The sequence below is a fragment of the Protopterus annectens genome, chromosome 2.part2, assembly GCF_019279795.1.
Source record: "Protopterus annectens isolate FY-2018-M chromosome 2.part2, PAN1.0, whole genome shotgun sequence".
Taxonomy (NCBI): Eukaryota; Metazoa; Chordata; order Ceratodontiformes; family Protopteridae; genus Protopterus; species Protopterus annectens.
The window spans coordinates 472,773,823-472,793,650 of NC_056730.1; positions in this window are offsets into that span (position 1 = coordinate 472,773,823).

Consider the following 19,828-nt stretch of genomic DNA (forward strand, 5'->3'; position numbering starts at 1 on the left):
CATAATTCTTGGATATCTCTATATCTAAGTAATTAATTCTCTCATTGTCATAACATGATGAAAAAGACAAGAAATCAAGCATGGTGTTTATATAGTGCAAAAAATCTTCTAATTCATCCAAGAATCGAGTGTACATGACCCAAGATCTATTATAAGGGCATTAATCACATACTGATCTTCCCATTCAGCCATTACATAATTTGCGAACAAAGGGGCAGAGGCAGCCCCCATGGCCATACCTGTTATTTGTCTATAAAATTGCCCTTCAAAATGCAAAAAATTGTTTTCTAATACCACCTCCATTAAATGTGACACTTAAAGCCAGTCTCCAGCTTTCCGTTTGAAAATGCTTATTTATTTGTTTTTCAAAATACTCCAACCCTTCTTTATGGGGGATCACTGAAAACAAATTCTGAACATCAGTTGTCACAAAAACGAAGTTAGGGTCAAATTCCACCTGATTCAACATACTCAAAAATTCTCAAGAATATTTGCATATCTGTTTGATTTTACTTATAACACCTTTTAAAATTAAATCTAAGAATTTTGCTATGTAACATGTTTTTGACCTTACCCCATCAACAACTGATTTAAAAGGGGGATTATTAATGTCTGAATGAATTTATGGTATCCCAAAAATCTGAGCAATCACTGGTTTCAGGCTGGACATAAATTTATATTCTCTTTCAGAAATCTGTCCCTGCATCACCATATATTGCAACATTTGATCAATTTTTTAATGTGCCACATTAATTTCATTTCTTGAAACTTCTTCATAAGTATCCGACAACAAAAGTTGTTTCATACTATTCAAATAGTCCACCCTTTCCATCACTACCAGCTCACCCCCCCCCCCGCATCTGGTTTCATTACTCTGATATTCATATCAGTACACACATCCAAAAGCAATTCTTTTTCTTTTCTATTTAAATTACAAAATGCAATTTCACATCTATCATTTAATATTTTACTGATGTCTAACTCACAAAACTTTTCAAACTGTTGTATCAGACACTGCAATGGGGGGGGGGGGTTTAAAGGTGCTGGGTTTATACAAAATGTTTGCTTGTTCCATATTCTCATTGAATAATATATATAAATTTAACTTTCGGCATAATATCAAATCAATAACAGATTGTACAGTATTTGCTCGTCTTGCTGGCACAAAAGAGAGTCCTTTGGACATTAAATTGGCATGACAGTTAGTTAAAGTTTTTTGTGAATAGTTATACACTTTAAAATCTCTCTCATCTTTAAACACAACATTATACTGTGAAATTAAAGTCTCATAATCAAAGTCATTCAAGTGAGGCATTTAAAAAATTACCTCCTGTTCCATTGTTTGTGTTTGGGTATCGGTCCTTCCTTCTTCTATTGCTCCTCCTGCCTCTCCATCTAATGAACTCATTCCCTGTTCATTAAACACTCAGATCTGCATATCTCGCCATTCCCTAAAGGGACCTTCTCACTCACTTCACTAATGATATCGCTGGCACTTCCTGCAGTAGTAGGTGGAACTTCCCTCATTACTGCATGTCTATTGATTCTATCATCTTGGTTGCCGTAGGGACCTGGAGATTTCGGATAAGCACTATTCTTTGAGTATTGTTCCAAGTCTCTATTTAATTTTTTCATCTTTCTACTTAGCATATTATGACACTCCTTCTCTACATTGTCAAAGATGTTGAAATAATTAGTTTCATACATTTTGAACAGCAGGTCATTAAGGATCCTTTTGTCCAAATCATCTATTGACTTAGACAATTTGTCCAACTCTAGTCCATTGTATTTAACTACTAGTTTCATTAATTCGTACCCGGCTTTGTCAAACACATCATGTAATTCCTTGAGCATCTCGGAATTACTTGCAGCCCCATTAGGAAAATGTCAAAGCTTTACTCCCTTTAGAACACACTTTAGGTGAATAGATTCAGTTAAATAGGCATTTTCCAATTGCAACCTCTTATACAAAAAGAGCTGCTTGTATAAAGACCACAACATTTCATTCAAATTTAGTGTTTATTCATTAACATTAAAGTTGGACCGTACCTCAGTATTACAGTTCATTTTAAAATTATTCACCTTCTATTCCTCAAGTACAGGCAATCTGTTCAGTCTCCTTGTGCCTTCATGAAAGTTGGTAGTACTTACTTGAGTTAATGGAAGTCCCAAACTGTACTGAGAAGAACCCATTCTCGAATTGTTGCTACTACCAGATGTAATAATATTTGCCACTTGTTGATTAATTTGGTTGATTTGATACAACAAAGAGGTTAAATTACCAGCACCCTGCATATTCATCCCAGAAATGGCCACCAAATTGCTGTTACTGGTGTCTAAGCTACTGCAAAAAAATGGAGATGACATCTTAACAACCACAATTTCCAACTGACCCACAAATGAATAACCAAAAAACATAAATCAGCAGTGCAGTGCACACGACATCAGAAAACCACTGGCACTTAAACTTTTTTATTAAAATGCAAATAAATGAAGTAAACACTTTTGTTCCCTCAGGAACTTCTTCAGAACTCAATTAACAACCATAAAAACATCATATTAATAATAACCAAAAAGGTCACCTGATCTTCCCAAACACCAATAAAATCATTTGTACTCTAATTGCTTCAATTTTAACACAGATTGAATAGATGGAGTTTCATTTAAACCTGCATAGTGAGTTGCATTTAAACTAATTTGCCATTTTAGCTCACACATATCCAGGTGTTCATCAACAATTCTACCCTGAACATATTTTAAAACTTTATTCACAACAAGAAAACCAAGTGCATGGTTAGGAAAATGCATTAAGTGTCTATATAGTGCATTGTTTGTCTTACAGTTCTTAATATCTATGCAGTGTTCGTAAACTCGATCTCTCAACCTTCTTGAGGGCTTTCCCACATAAAATACTGAACACTGGTTGCACTGAGCAAGATATACCACATTAATGCTGTTACACTTATAATGACCCTTCATTTTATATATCACATTTGTGATAAATTAATTCCTACTAAGAATGTATGGGCATTTGACAACAGTCCACTTGTGCTGTGCTGATGAGGCCATAACAAAGCTGAAGCATGCAGGCACTCATTTAGTGGGGTTTGGCTTTACTGGCCTGAATTTATCCATTAAGCAACTTAAAATGAAAAAATGTCAAGGACATTCAGAATCGCCATATAGCTGAAACACCTGATGTTCTTAATGGTCATTTGCATATATCCCATTTACCTCTAACAGAAGAGGGTTGAGGGATCACACAGTGGAAATTCTAGCTTGGCTAGAATTTTCTTTTAGTTTTTACTGACTAGTTTTTTCTGCATGACCTTTTTACTCATTCTTTTAGTTTGTTAGTTGGGATATTTTGCAGACACCCTAATGGTAATAGACATCACTTGGGTATTACAGCCGTGTGTTTCTAATACTTAGTCGAATAGTTCCTTTGTGCTATGTGATAAGGCCATAACAAGGCCAAAACATGCATGTCCACAGTTTGTTGGGTTTGGCTTTATTGACCTGAATTTGTCCATTAAATTACTTGAAAAGAAAAAAGTCAATCATTCAGAATCACCATATAGTTGAAACATCTAATGTTTTTAAGGGTAATTTGCAAATATCTCATGTGTCTCTAATCCAAGAGGTTTGAGGGATCACACAGTGGAAATTCTAGCTTGGTAAGAATTTTCTTTTAGTTTTTACTGATTGTTTTTTTTTTGTGTGACCTTTTTAGTCATTGTTTTAAAATCATAGGATTGAAATGGGCCTATATGAAGTTGGATCTCATGGGTCTTTACCCTCTTTAGGTATTACATCCACCAACGCTTTCTTCCAGTATGTTGGTGCTTCTCCTCCTCCTCTTAAAATACTGTTAAATAAAACTTTCCAGATCTTTATCGTTTTTTTTCCCTCCTAGTTTCCAAACTTCCACAGGAATACCATCTATTCCAGGGGACTTTCCTCTGGATTGGTTATACATCATCATTTTTATCCCATCTCCTTCTATCCTAACTGTTAGTAATTGAGACTCACCTGCCTCTAACCATGGCATACTTAATTATTCCATAAGCATTTCCATTTGTACCTTTTCCTGATTTCCATATTTTTCTGCTTTATACAGACTTTCATGAAATTTCCAAAATATTTCTAATACCTCTAAATGATCTCTTGTTTTTATTTCCTTGTTATAGGCTCCCTAAGCTTGGCAACAATGCTTTATTCTTTCTGTTTCCTTTCTGAACTCATACATATTATTGAGGTATTACTTATTTTCTGTTTAGCATTCTGCAATTGCTCCTCTTCTTGTTCTGTGATATTCCCTCTGTTCTATAATACTTTAATATTTGTCAGTCCCTGATGACTAAGTCCCTCTAAATAATTCTTGCTACTTCTTAACCATATCCCTCTTTCTTTTATTTCCACCCTATTTTAAACTCCACTTTAATTTTATCCCACTCTCTAGATATATTTTCAGAAGAAATTTCTGTCTCTAATAACTCCCAAATAATTCCACTAACCATTCCTTAAATTCCATTCTTTTACTTAGATAGGTGGAGAAGCATCAGTGTTTCATTTTTATATAATTACCCTGTATTTTTATTTTAGTTATTATTGGTGCATGATCTGAAATAGTTATTGGATGTGTATCAAAACTTGTAGTTATATGCACATGTTCCTGTGAAATGTAAGTTTTGTATAGCCTAGCCCAGTTTTTGTATCATGGGGAATAATATGTAAATTCACTCTGACCTCCTACTACTGAATTCACATCTTCCATGTCAAATATTTTCATAACTTTCTTTAAAAACCTACCCTCCTTTGTTATATTTTCCATTCTGGACCCCCCAGACAAATCTTCACTACTACAAATTAAATTCCAGTCTCTACCTATAAGTAATATTTCCTGCTGAAAGCTGCTTATTTCTCCCAGAATTTTCTTAAGCTCTATTATAGCAGTTTTAGGTGGCATATAAATACATGCCAGTGTAATCCTCCTCCCTTGCCAGCAACCCCTTAGTACTACAAATCTACCATTTTTATCCTCTTCTGTCACTATGGGAGCTCCTGTTGCAATTAATATAAGTACTCCTATTTTCCTTTGTCCAGGTATTCTGCTGAATAACTGTTCTGAAAAAACTTTATCAAATTTACATGTTTGGTTCTTTCCAAATGTGTCTCCTGTAGCATATCTATTTTTTTTGTATATGGCTGTGAAACCATTTACATTTAAAGATAATATAGAAAGTGTCATTATGTTAAAAAATTATTATTCCCACCTTTTATGTGTAACAGCTTTTTAAGTATCTAATTCCAGTCTTTGTGTTACACGCATACTCTAATGTTTGGCAGGATGATCTTTTATACATTTGTTTCTTGTCATATCAATTTGAGCCTATGTCACATCTTACAAAATGTTTTGTTTTATCGAAAGCCCTCCAAAATACACCCCTAAAACCTGTTGACTTAAAACAAACACACAAAACTATGTACATATTCAAATATTGAACTTTTACCCTTCTAATAGTAAAAATTGCCACAAACTGACAACCATACTCACAGACTTGGGTTAACCTAAACTGACAGCTATCTATGCTAAGACACATAGTACAGTTTGTGCTTCTACTAAGTGTTGCCTTTTTTGTCTTAGCTTTATTCAATCCCAGACTGGGAAAACACTTGAATACTTTCAGAAAGCATTATCTCCTAGCCATTGGAAAAAAGAAGTATTCTCTTTTTATTGCTTTTTATCAGATTGTCCCCATGGAGACATCCGAATCAGATACACAGTTGTTTCTACAAGCATTTACTTATTTGCTAGAGGAAAACTTTATTATATTCAATTTTCTTTTTTATTTGCTTTCTCTAAAAATGTGTTACTAGATCAAGCCAAGGGCCTTAATCCAGTCATTCCCCTATGCAAAAATGAGAAAAAGCCCATCAATTTTCTTCTATCATGTTCTTTTTATCAGACTTTTCTTATTTTATTACATTGCAGTGCCTACATTTCTTAAAACTAAACAAGGAGAAAGAAGGAAAAACAAGGCCACTTGTTTACTTTAATATTCCCATTACACTTGAAAATAACTGAGAAAACTTTACTTTATAGCATGCAGATTATATCATGCATTATAAAAATACTACTGTTAAGAATACATTTTTGTTTTCCTTATAGTTAACTCTCTCCCCCTCCTCTTCCCCTCTCCTAAGTGTTCTTCCAAACATTAATGACATGAAATACGGCATATGTTTTAGAGTCCCCTACAAGCTTAAGAAAGTCAAAAAACTCCAATATTTCCAGCCTTTCTTGTTCTGTTATGTTTCATAAATATAATTAATTATTTGTAATCTCACATTTGTTTGTCAGTTTCTGAGTTGCTGGTTTTATTCATTTTTATCTCCATCTCCTCAATCCAGTCTGCTTCATTTCTAACATACTCTCAGTTCTTCTAGTCAACTCTTGTTCCTTTTTCTGTGTCTCAAACATTTTCTGTTGAAACATTGGAACATGTTTTACTGGCACATTTTCTCTGTGGACTTTATTACCAGAAGAACAAGAAACAAAATCTCCTTCTGTTTCACAGATTACTTTTTGTTGGACAAACTTTTGGATTTTTTCCTTAGCGTGTTCTGCATCAAAAAATGTTTTTTTCCCTTCAGAAAACAATATTCTGATGATAGCTGGGTACAGCAGTTTGAATCTCACACCTGCTTCTTGACATTCCATGATTAGTGGACTAACTTTACTCCTCTTCTGCCTGGTGTACAGTGCGTAATAATTTTTTCACAGACTCCTGTCTCCCACTTTTAGTACTTTGCCCTTCTGCCACAGTTTTGTCAGAATCAACTCCTTCTGCTGGTACAATTGTATCTTTATTATTAAAGGTCTATGTTGCTATCTCATAGCCAGGTTTGGAGCATACACATGAGGTTCCCTTCCAGGTAACAACTCTTGCTGTGGAATACCAGTCCAGCTGCTTATTTGTGCTATCATAATATTAAAACAATCTGTTCCTTCCAGCTTCTCTGCTACAGCAGAACATCTCATGTTTTTCCTATGTGCTCTGTCCTCTAATTCTATCATTTTTGAAACATCTCTTCTTGAGCAGTCTTATATTCAGCCAGACTTTTCTTCATTTCAACCTCTGATTTTTGCAGTTTTATCACTTCATCTGAATATCTGTCTAAAGCTTCTTCCATTTTTCTAGTCTTTTGATATGAGTTGCTATACTCCATCATTATTTCATTTATTTTAATCATCTCTGAGTACTTTTTAACTTATTTGTTCCTCTAGGTTACTGGAAGTCATGTCTTGTACCACAACTGGAGCTTGCACTGCTTTTTGCTGAACAGCTGCAGAATTCTTACCAGTCAGTGTTTTTCCTCACTTTTTGTAATTGATTTTCTTTCAGGTTCTCTGAATTTATTTGATCTGGCATCCATGCAGTGAGCTTACTAGTCAGTTACAGAAATGTACCCATAAACAAGAGTTCACTGGCTCCCTCTTCTGAGTTTCTGTTTTCACACTGGGATAGCTGAAGTTAAGCTGTCACTCAATGTGCAACCATCTTGGTAGTCCGACAATTCTACTTTTTCATTACAAATTGAATTTTAGAAGGATTCAGTTTAAAATGTTTCTACATGTAAGCTTATTGCATATTATTATCTTGTTATATTGTACAGACTGTTTTAGTATACTTTATGTTAGTGATTTCTAGCCAGATATGGATTTTTAGTACACCAGGGACATGTTTCTGGCAATCCTCATCTGTCACTCCTCATCTAACCTCTCAAGTTACTCTGTAAACAGTTTGTGACTCTCAAGAACCAGAGGGGTGTGGATCATGGTCCTTTGTTAGACTCAGCAGAGGGGTCAGTCTAGGAGATACCAGTTAGAATTAGAAGCCACCATCTTTGGGCAAAGCCATCTCAAGGCAAGTGTATGCCTGTCTTTGCCACAGCACTCATTTCCTACAGTCATTATATTTCATCAGCCATTGACTAACATAAAGTCAGTCTACAAAAAGCCTGGGATTATCTCTGACTATGCAATCTGCATAACAACTTGGCATAATCTTTTCTCCCCTGATACTTTGATTCCCCCAGCCTGCAAAAAGCAGAATGGAATTTAGGTGTGGGACCATTCTGACATTTTTAACTTTATCCAGTAGAAGGGAGACTTAATATTCTAGCCACCTTTGCCGTGTTGGCAGGCACCCCTAAGCTTGACTCAGCTGTGTCAGGAGCCACACTAGAAAAGAATCCCACCCCCATGCTACAACATTTCCTCTCTCAGTGAAAAAGTCCAGAGAATCTAATCTAATTTAGTTTGTCCTGTCCTCCACTATATATGTCCACCATATATGTCAAGGCACTGAACTGTTTGACTATAACTATGATTCACTTCCTGAGAGAAGGTTTGCATAAAACTTAACAAATGCTTGATCAGCTTCCTCAGAGCAAATTAAAAGATTCAGTCAGAACCAAACTTGCTATAGCTTGCACTCTCATTTGGTGTATTTTACCAGAAATGCTTCCAGTGCAGTGATCAAGGCATCATGCAGGGCAGCTGACATGCATAACTGTTCCTCTGTTTATTTTGGGGGGAGCATTTTTCCCCTCTGCAGCATGCTAAGGCTTCCAAACCTGAGCCCAATGTCCATTGCTAGGTCTACCAGCCACCTTTACCCCCCCCCCAGACCTCATCCGCTAGAGCTGGGAACAGAATAGAACCTAAGGGCATCCTGGGGGGGGGGGTCTGGCTGTTGACATCCATTTTTATTTTTAGGACTTACTCCATTGCTCATTCCTAGGACTAAAATCTGGGGGTGGGGTGGGGGTGGGTGTGCAATTGGGATATGCAGTATTTTTCCCCAATCCTTGGCAGCTCAGCCAGGTCCCTACCCAATTCCACCTTTAGACACCCTCCCAATAACAATGTCCCTTGCCTGCACCAGAGACCACTGTCAGTGAAGCCCATAAGACCACCCTTCCCAAGGGATAGTAATGCCCATCCCACCCTGCTGCTGTTACATTCTCTTTGCTTCACTATCCAACATCAAATGCAATAGTTTTTTCTCCATTGTCCTCCAAAAGGGATACTGCCCCAAAAGACACATTTGTTCATTATTGGCCCTAAGGCTCCATTATACCTTTCCCCTAATACCATTCACTCTGAGATTCCAAAGAAAGCAGAGATGTACAAAACCAAGGAATACCTCTCAACTGTACAGATTTTCACAGAATGTCCAGATCTGTGCCTCCTATTTTTGGTGTGTTCTTCCTAAAATCTGTACTTTTCTGGCAAATAGCTGAGGATTGAAGTCATTAAATAATGACAAAAATTTGAGTTTAAGACTCCACATCCTTCAGAAAATTCATGCTGATGTAAAACCTATTACTCTCTCTTCTTTCTACGTTTGTAAGAACAATATTTAAAATCTGGCCCTATTTGTCCACCAATCATTTTGGTTCTCTCTGCTTTCATTGCTTTTAAGAAGAAAACCTCTACTTCTGTAGCACCCTCAGCTGCTGTCTCACCCATCTGGCCAGTTTTTGCCTGAACATCATCCATTCGGTTAATTTCTTGGTTTTTCCCCTTCCAATTATGGCCAGAAACTCTACCCTCCCATCTCAAGTTATAAAATGAATTGCAACCTTTCAGAAACTTTCAATCAGTATGCATGTAAATGTTTATGTGCAAACAAGATAAACATTGATCTATTTTTATCTTCTGATTTCTCAAATAATGATTATTTGAAATAAATCATTCTTAGAGGGGTTAGATACTCCTACATCAAATTTCATTTGTCAGCAATTCCTTCCCACCACCAGGACTTTACATCCTTCTCATTGGTTTCCCAAAAGTTCTATAAATATTTCTTAAAGGGAGTATTCCATTCCAAGACTCCACTGACCCATTATTCTGTCATGGGATTTACATTTCTTCTTGGGGGAAAAAATATTCTTCTTCCAGTCAGACCTGATGATTCATCTGAGAATAAATTCCTGTCTTGGAAAACTCTTTCCCAAGTGGCCATTGCCTCAGCTAGAAGAACCTCAAGAATTGCAAGCCCTGTTATCCAAATTTCCTTACATTGTATTCCATAAAGACAGAGCTGAGAAGCAATCTCTCTCTTATGCCAAGTCTTCCAACATAGTCTTATTTAAATCAGTCTTTTCAGTTATCTGTTTTAATACCAACCTATTCTAAGAATGGTGAATATATACTGCAGTGTTTGGACATGCACAGGTAGCTTATATTCTACCTTCAAAGATCAAAAGAATTCAGAAAATGCCATCATTTATTTGTCTTTTCTTCCAGGTTGAAGATGGATGAAATTTGTGCAGCTGCTACATGGTCTACCTTCCATATAACTATAGCAGTTTAAATATTTTATTCAGATCTTTCCATTCTCAAAGGTATAGGTTCATTGATTTATAAATTGATAGATTAGTACTAGGTTAACTGCCCTTATGGACCATTATAAGCCTAGCCAATTCCCCCATGTGAGAATCAAACCCTACACCTTGTGCCTGTAAGGTAAACACCTTGACCATTATACCAACCTCACATTGTCTTTGTACCACCCAAGGTCTGCTGGGGATTTTGTCCATCCATTCCATTGTAAGGATGGAACCAACCTAAATTACTTTTTTACCAGAACATTACATTTGGTAGAGTTGGCCATACACTAGAGCTATCCTGCCCAACTATCTCCCTTCAAGCTGCCTTATACAGGGGATCCTACAGTTGGTGCCTGGTTGCTAAATTGTCCAAATTCTCAGGAGTTTCTTTCTCTTATTATTGTTAATTTTTTTCTTACCACATTGGCTTAGTTCGATCTGACAGCTAGCTGAGAGCAGTGCATTATGGGATAGGGGAGAGCATCATGTTAGCCAGAGTTTTCATTGTTTCTGTGGAGATAAGGTGTCTTTGATGACCAGTTCATCCATTCTGGTGTACAGATGGAGACCAACCAAATCTAACTTTCTGGTAAGTAAATAACATGCATGTTGTATTTCTATGTTGACATATTTATATCCATACATATACAGATATGTACTTAAATACATTCCATTAAACCTAATAGAAAACATATCTTAGCCTCCCACTCTTTTCCAACAACCAAAACTTCAGCTTTTCAAATGTCTCATTCTTATCCCAATTTTTATTATATGAAATCTTCTTAAGCAGATAAACCATACCCCTGAAACAAGTATTCTGTCAAATTTCTCCACTTTCTAGTTCCACTCTCTTTTACAATCCCTGTGCATTACAGCTTCCATATTTATACTCATTTTCTCTCTTTTATGAATTTTACATATTTATTTATTTTATTTTATTTTACATTTGTTGACTGGGATAGTCCAACTGGATACATGTCCATTTTCAGTGGAGGCCCGGGAAGAAAAGCTCCAAGATAATAATACACATACATAACATTATTTTCAAAGTTATATATACATAGCATTACATTTAGGTTTAAGACACATTGAGAAGCAGTTATACAATTGACCTTTCCTGAAATGGTGTGGTAGAAAAAAAGTTAGAAGTAGTTGAAGGTAAGGCACCTAAGTAATAGAGAGGTCACTAGTTGGGGTTACTGCAAGGACATAACCAATGAGTTTTGAAGTATTTCTTGAGTTTTTTTTTTAATTGAGTTAGTGAGGGTTCTAGGGTCAAGTCAGCTAGGAGTCTGTTCCATGTTTTTCCAACAGAGTTGGTAAACAGAGTCCCCCCATCTGAGTAGGTGGATTTGTATGTTTGAACTAGGAGTCTAGTGGATGATCACAGTGGCCAGGTGCTGGTGTAGGGGCTGATAATATTTTTTAATGCAGGTTTATTTTCTGGTTGGTAAAGGACTTTATGTGCCACTATTAGTTGATTGAACTGCAGTAGGCTAGGCAGTTCAAGCCATCCTAGGCGATTTAGGTTGTAGCAGTGGTGTGTCCATTAGGCTGTGCCAGTAGCAAATCTGGCAATGTGCTTATAGCAGGATGATAGTTTATTAAGATCTGTTTTGTTTAAGTTGGAGAATAGAGGTGAGGTATAGAGAAGAGTTGATAGTAGATGGGAATGGCCACTTGCAGTTCTAGCAAGTGGGGTAAGGAAAGGATTGATTCTGTAAAGAGAGCCAAGTTTTTATTAATGGTTTTGATAGTTTGATTGATATTCACATCAAACTTCAGGTTATCAACTATGACACCCAGTAGTTTAGTTTGGGCTTCTGGGGAGATGATTGTGCCATTGTTATCGGTTATGTTGAAGGATGGCAGAGGGGTCCTGCGTCTGGAGAAGAAGAGGAGCAGCTTAGTTTTATTGGGGTTTAGGATTAGATGTTGATTGGAGAGCCGTTTTTTCACTGTAGTAATGGTATTTTGGGTTAATGTGAATAAAGTAGATGGTGAGGTGTCAGAACAAATCAAGGTGGAGTCATCCACATAGTGAATGCAGGTAGCATCTGGGATGACTAAATGAAGGTCATTGATAAAGATGGAGAAAAGAAGGGGTCCTAGTATCGAGCCCTGGGGGAGTCCTAATGTGATGGGTAGGCGAGATGATAGCTTGTCCTGCCATAGGATTGCCTGTTAGCTGCCCTGCAGGTAGGATTGAAACCATTGGAGTGCTTGGCTGTTTAAGGAGAAGGCCTTCAAGGTATTTATAAGCATTTTGTGGTCAACCATGTCAAAAGCCTTAGATCGATCTAGAAAGAATGCTGAGGGCAGTTTGTTATTATTGCGGTTGTGGTTAATGACATTAGAGAAAGAGAAGAGGGCAGAAGTAGTACTGTAGTTCAGCTTAAAGCCATGCTGAAAGTTGGACAAGAGCGTGTTCTGTGTGAGGTAGTGCATGAGCTGTATGTGTACACACTTCTCCATAATTTTAACTAGAGGTGACAGAATAGCTATGGGTCTAAAGTTTGACAGTTCAGTGGAACTGCCTTTATGGAGATGTATGACATGGGAGATTTTCCATGTAGTGAGCACAGTAGCTTCAGATATAGCTCTATTGATCAAGATTGAGATGGGGTAGGCTATGGTGTCAGCAGCCTTTTGCAGATAATCTGCTGGGAAGAGGTTGGCAGCCAGGGTGGTGGGTCTTAGTTTCTTAAGTAGGGCATGAATAGGTTGAGTAGGAACAGGTTGGAAGGTAAAGTATGTTTGCGTACTGGGTGTGGCTGTATTAGAATTAGAACCATTGGGAGAGAGTTGGCTGGCTAGAGACTGGATAGTCTCTGTGAAGAATCTGTTGAAATTATTAGCTATGTCTGCTGGGGATTTTTGTTGGGAAAGCCATTTCTTAAAACCATTTTACTGTAATGCATATTTAGCAACTTATTCTATGTTACAGTCCTTTTACCTGCACATCCTTTCTTCATACACTTTATATTTTACTGTAATAAAACAAACTAATATAGTCACCAACTAGTGATACTCAGCCTGACCTTTATCCTCTAGATGAAGATGTAACCAACTTTTATTTCCTTGAAATCACTGCAAAAGAAATCAAGTCCTTATGAAAAAAATGCTTCTTATGCCATAAATATTTTTCTTTGCATCCTACCATTTTAAAATATCTGCAGACATCATAGACAAGCCACTTACACATATATTTAACTTATCCTTTTCCACAGGAATAGTTCCTGCATCACTCAAACACTCTAATGATCCCACTATCCAAAGTTTCCATACCCAATAACTCTAAGAACTTTTGACCTATAAGCATTTGCACAGGTTCATAGGTGATATTAGGCTAATAGCCCCAGGAGGCCTTTTTAACCCTAGCCATGTTTTTCCATTTGTAAATAACAGGATAAATTACGCAGGAGCATAGGTGTCATTACAGGGATAAAGTTCTGATTCTCCATCTATTGGTTCACGTTGTGTTTGGATACGGTCTGGGATGATCTCTGCTTCACATGGATGGGAAGCATGTTCCAGAGTAGGTGCAGTCTCTTTGACGTGTACTTGCCCCTTCCAATATGCTCTTTTTATGTTGCAAACAAGGTTTATGTCCTTCGATTGGGTATTTTTAATGCTGTAAGACTTGTGGATGTGCAGCAAGTCCAAAAGTATAGGATCGGGTGATACCTTTTAAGCCAGGCACAGATCACATCTCAGTAATCTGCAGGAGACTGGGTGCAAAGTTTGTGTAGTTAAAACCTTGTATTCTTTTTGTGAGAAACATCTGTCTGTGGGTGTTCCAGTTGTTGCATATGTCTGATCAGGTACATACCTAAGGGTGTATTGTATTCAATGACTAGCCTAATGATGGCTGAGCATAGCAAGATAATGATATAGTCAAATCAGGATGCCATACCCTTACATATAAGTTGTGTAATATTGAATGATTTCCTTACAACAGTAGATAATTGATTAAAGGTCAAGTCACTGTCCACATAGGTACATAGGTTCATACTACTAGGCTAATGATGATCAAGAGCTTTATAATCCTACCCATGCAACCCAACCCAGTTTTGGCCCAAAGTTATTTGGAAGCCTATGTGGTTGGGGTATGTTAGTAAGAAGGTAGCTTAGGGTTATGTGTGTGTTGAGGGGTATATTAGTTGAGGATTAATTTTTTTACTGTCAACCTCTGACCATCAGAGACATGGGGCCTGGCCAGGGGTGAATATGGGATTTCCCATCCAGTGATCAAGGTTTATTTTGAACAGGGTCAGGAACTCTGCTAAATGTAGATGGGGAGCTTATTCCATAGCAGGAGGATCCTTTGAGACGCATATCTGTCCCTCCAGCAGGTTCTGTTTATGTTGCAGCCAAATTTAAGGTCCTTGGATCTAGTGTTTCTGGTGATATTTGTCTTGAAATTGTGCAAGAGATCCATCAGAGCTGGATCCAAGGATACCTTATATGCTAGGCATAGATTGTCTTTCAGTAATCTGTAGGAGACAAAGTACAGAGATAGGACCTTAAGGTGATCTGTTTAGGACAGGGTATTCATACCTTATATTCTCCTGGTGAGGAACCTTTGAGGGCATTCCAGCTGTTATAAGTGCCTGGCTAGGTATGTGCCAAAGAGGGCATTGTACTCTATGATGGGTCTGGTAAGGGAGGAAGAGAGTGGTACTATTACTTCCTTGGACCTGGATGCAATATCCTTGCTTATGAGTTGGGCAACATAGAATAATTGTCTTACTGTCTTGACTACATGTTGGTTGAATGCCAGATAATTGTTTACATATGTTCCCAGATCCCTGTCGGGTCAACTATTAAGGGTGTTTTATCAAAGAAGTAATTAGCTTTGGTGGATATTTTCCCAAAGGGCACTATAATGCACTCCTTTACATTGAGTATTTATCTATGGCTTTCCCACCAGTCATTTGTGTTAGACCCTTTTGTATAATATTGGTGTCGCACAGGGAATCTATGATAGCTTCCAATTTACAGTCATCTGCAAACTTGGTGAGCCAGTTTGGCCTTTGACATTAGCCTTGATTTTGAGAAGTAGATGCCAAATAGGAGTAGGCCCAACCCAGAGCCCTGAGATACTTGTCTGGTGGCCAGTCTATTGTTGGAGATGGTCTCACTGATCCTGACTTCTTAGGTCTTATCTGTGAGCCAGATGGCAATCCAGTGAGTTATGTAGGAATTTATGCCTAGTTCTGAGAGTTTATTAACAATACCCGAGAGGGGTATTGTATTGAATGCCTTGGTTAGGTCAAGGTAGGCAGTATACACCATTTTCCTATTGTCCATAGCCATGGTGACCCTCTCAAAAAAGTCTAGCAGGTTAAGTAGGCAAGACCTTCCCTTAATAAAGCCAAATTTGGATGAGTTCAGTGTCTGTAGGTTGCCATTGTCATTGTTAGTCATTTCCATAATAATTGGTTCCATGGCTTTGCTTATTATGACTTGCCAGACTAGTGGATGTGTAGTTCCTGGAGTCAGTTAATGGTCCGCCCTTATGAAGAGGGATGACCATTGTGGCCCTCCACTCACCTGGCACTAACCTGATTTGAGGAAGTAGTTGAAGATTGCCTCAAGTGGTCCTGCTAGGTCATCTTTTAGGCTATTTTATGAGACAACTAGAAGTATTGTCAGGGTCCATTGAAGCAGTGTTTTTGGCCCTGGCAAGCATCTCCAGGACCTGCCTTCTGTTGATAGTCGGGGGGTATGCTAGAAAGGATTTAAAAAGGAGCAGTGAGGAGTGAAGTTAGAGCTAAATTAATCAGCCAGTAGATTTACTATGTCATTCTAGTCAGTGAAGGTTGTGCCATTTACCACCAGTTCTGCACTCTGTTAAGTATTACTTTTTAGATTCCTGACATAGCTGAAGAAGGCCTTGTGATTGTCCTTAGCTTGGGAGGCTATCCTGACCTTGTAACTGCCTTTGCTGGACTTTATTAGACCTTTTAGCTTCTTGTTTAGTTCAATCAGATAGGTCTTGTCTCTGTGAGAGTTCTCTTTCTGATTTTGGCCATAACTTTTTTTCTTTTGTTATATAGCATGTTAAGGTAAGGATTCCACCAGTGTAGTTTGTTTTTGGTGTTAGGTCTGGGCTTACTTCTCAGTGTAGCAATTTATGTTTGTACAGGGTTTCTTTAAATAATTCTGCATGGGTATTTATGTTTTTTGAGGTTTAAGGGAGCCGTGAATTTTGACAGACTGTCACTTAATAGAATGTAGTTTATTTTTAGCTTATTTCCTAAATGTTACAGGTTTAGTTGGGTTTTCTGAGTTGAATTTTATTTTGAGAAAGACAGCTTTGTGGTCTGACTTCACCAATGATGATGTGACATATGATGGAGGGTGTGCAACGCTGTCCCATTTTGGAGAGTACTAGGTCCAGTATGTTTGATTCTGTGGTTGGAGAGTGCACTGAATGATCCGGGGAGTTTGTGTTGATGAAATCCAGGAAACGTTGTGCCTGTGAGTTGGAGGCAGTGTACATTTCCAAGTCTATGGAGGAGTAATTAACGTTTCCCATGAATAGGGTATTGGTTGGATGGTAAGTGCCTCTAGTAGGTCTAGATAAGAGTTGTGAGCTTTGTGGGTCATAGAGGGTGACGTGTAGCTGGCTAGTATGTGGTATGGAGACATGGATATAGACGAACTCCAAAGAATTGTCCTGTTTAATGAACTTAGAGTTGTATTTGCTTCTCAAATAATTTGAAACGTCTTCAACTTTAGCCCCTGTCATTGCTGCTGTTGGTCTAGATGTATGGAAGGTACTGTAGCCTTCCACTGCCGGAGTACATTATGCAGCTTTAAACCAAGTCTCTGTAACAGCACAGATGTCTACATTCTCCAGAGTGAGGAGAGCTTTTAGAGTGTGGAGTTTCTTGTTTAGGCTCCTAGCATTGAGCAGTAACACCTTAAGGTCGCTTTGAGTTCTTTTTTTCTGTGTTGGTAGTTTTGTCATTTTGATGTTGTGTAAAAAAGGCTGTAAGGGAATGAATAGAGTTTTAGCAAATATCTGAAAGTCCGGGGGGGGGGGGGCAGGTGCAGACCATCTCTGGCAAAGCAAAGTGATCTGTTAACATGTTCTTCCATGCTGACAGATATTGGATTCCCATGGAGTGATACCAGAAACTAAGCCAATTATTAAAATCAGTCATTTTCTGTTAATCCTGTGGCATCATCCTTGGTGAAGGCAGACTACTGCTCAATGCAAGGCATATCCTTGTCTGTGACATATTCAGAGAGAACCATAATGTCTCTTTTCATATAGCTCAGTGTGGTACACTTCAGATGATTTACACACACTTGAGCTATGATAGAATCATAATGGTACCTGTGGTGCAGTGACCTAAGTGCTTGTATGATATTTCAGATCTTAGCTCCAGACAGGCAACTAACTGTTATCTTTTCCTTGTCCATCCCAGTGAGGGGAATATTTGTGTCATACAATAGAATCACCAATGGCAAGAGTACGTGGGTAAGCGTTTGCCTGCCTTATGGTGTTTGTGCTTGGGGGAGCATTGAGTGTAGGCTTGTGTAGTGTAAGATGTTGATTTTGGTGCATGCTTTAGTGACTGCTGAGGGTAGGTGTTGCAGTTTGATGACTTAGGAGATCTTTGAGGTTTGGAGAGGTTTCTTTTAAGTGCCTCTGCATAAGAAGATCTATATGTGTGTATTAACCGGTATGTGTGAAGTATGTAGTGCATTGTGTTTTTGACAATCTTGTCTGTAAGTGAGATTTTTGCCTACAAGGAAGTTATGTATGTACACCTCTTGCATTCTGTGTTAGTTTCTTTAAGGATCAAAAGGTTGTCTGAGTACATGAGACAATTGCTAAATTGCGTCAAGATGCCCATATCTACCAAACTGGTCACAGAGACATTAGAAAATTGCAAAGCATGCTATCAGGACCTGTTTTTGAGCTGGGCTGTTATGGTTTAGGGTCTTGGTTTTACAGGGGTCACCTGCATGTTGTGTAGGATGAGGGCTAGATATTACTGATGTGATCTTAGTGCAGTATGACACTATCCAGCTGCACTTAGCTTAGCTCCACACACAGCCTTTCTATGGATTGAAGTCCTAAGTGCTAGCATTATAGTTTTGATACTGTACAAGATACTGCTAACACCAATGAGTGGTGATCAGCCATGAAAACACGCCTAATTTATAGCAGACAGAAGACACTCAAAACTAAGTGCTGTGTCCTCTGGCCAATAAATGACTACACTTTAAGCTCCCTGGAATGCCTTCCAACTCAGAGACACCAGGCAACACCTTCTGCCACAAGATAGATGGTCCTGGAACTTCTTAATGTAAAGCACAGCAAAAGTAAATCTCAAGTGCAGATTAACACCCAAGTCCCTAAGAAGCCCTCTGTCTGGTGAAATACTCACTGTAAGCCTCCCTGTGTGTTTCCCAACTCTGACTGACTAGGCTACTTTACTATTGCCATGAGAATAGCTGCCCCAGTTTGTTTTCTTAATGTAAAAACACACTTGAGATAGACAAAAGTGAGAAGGCACTGAAAATAACTAGCTGCAACAAGTAGTTCTCAGTTTAAGCCTCCCTGTGCGCTTTCCAAATCGGATTGACTACTACTTTACTACTCCCATTAGAATAGCAGTCCCACTCTTCTTAATGTAAAACACACTTTGGTTGGCCAAAAGTGAAAAGGTACCAACTAGCTACATCAAGTAATTGTACTTTAAGCTCCCTTGTGTATTTCCAAGCTTGGACATAGCAGTCTGCCTTTCCATTCCTGCTATACTATTAAGCAATATACCCTTTAAATCTGCTTTGTTTTGGAATTGTATATCTTTTATATCCTTATAGCTGGGTACAATAGATGAGATGTCAACTCCACATTTATTTTACACTATACTCTACCATGTTTCATAGTTTCATAGTTTAGTACTAGGCTATCTGCCCTGGGGCATTTATAAGCCTAGCCATAGTGATGTGGCTTTCGCCATCCCATGTAATGGTACAAAATTGTACAGAATAGATTTAGAATACTGTGCCTCTGACTAGTAGTGACACAGTGAAGACCCCCTTACATAATAGAATTAGTTTACTGTGCCTCTGTCTAGTAGTAACACAGAGATGACCCCCGGGGTAAACCTACGATCTCCCATCCACTCGTCAAGATTTCTCTTGAAGAGAATCAGTGAGAGGCTCTACCTAACATGAACTGGGATTCTGTTCCAGAGTAAGGGAAGCCTCTGAGTTATGAATCTGTCCCTCCAGCATGTCCTATTCATATTTGTGCTGAGGTTTAAATCTTTAGCTCTCGTGGTTCTGATGGATTTGGATTTTGTGAGGGGGAGCATATCCATCAATTCCTGATTGGACATGGCCTTGTACGTCAGGCACAGATCACCTCTGAGTAGGCGGTATGCTACTGAAT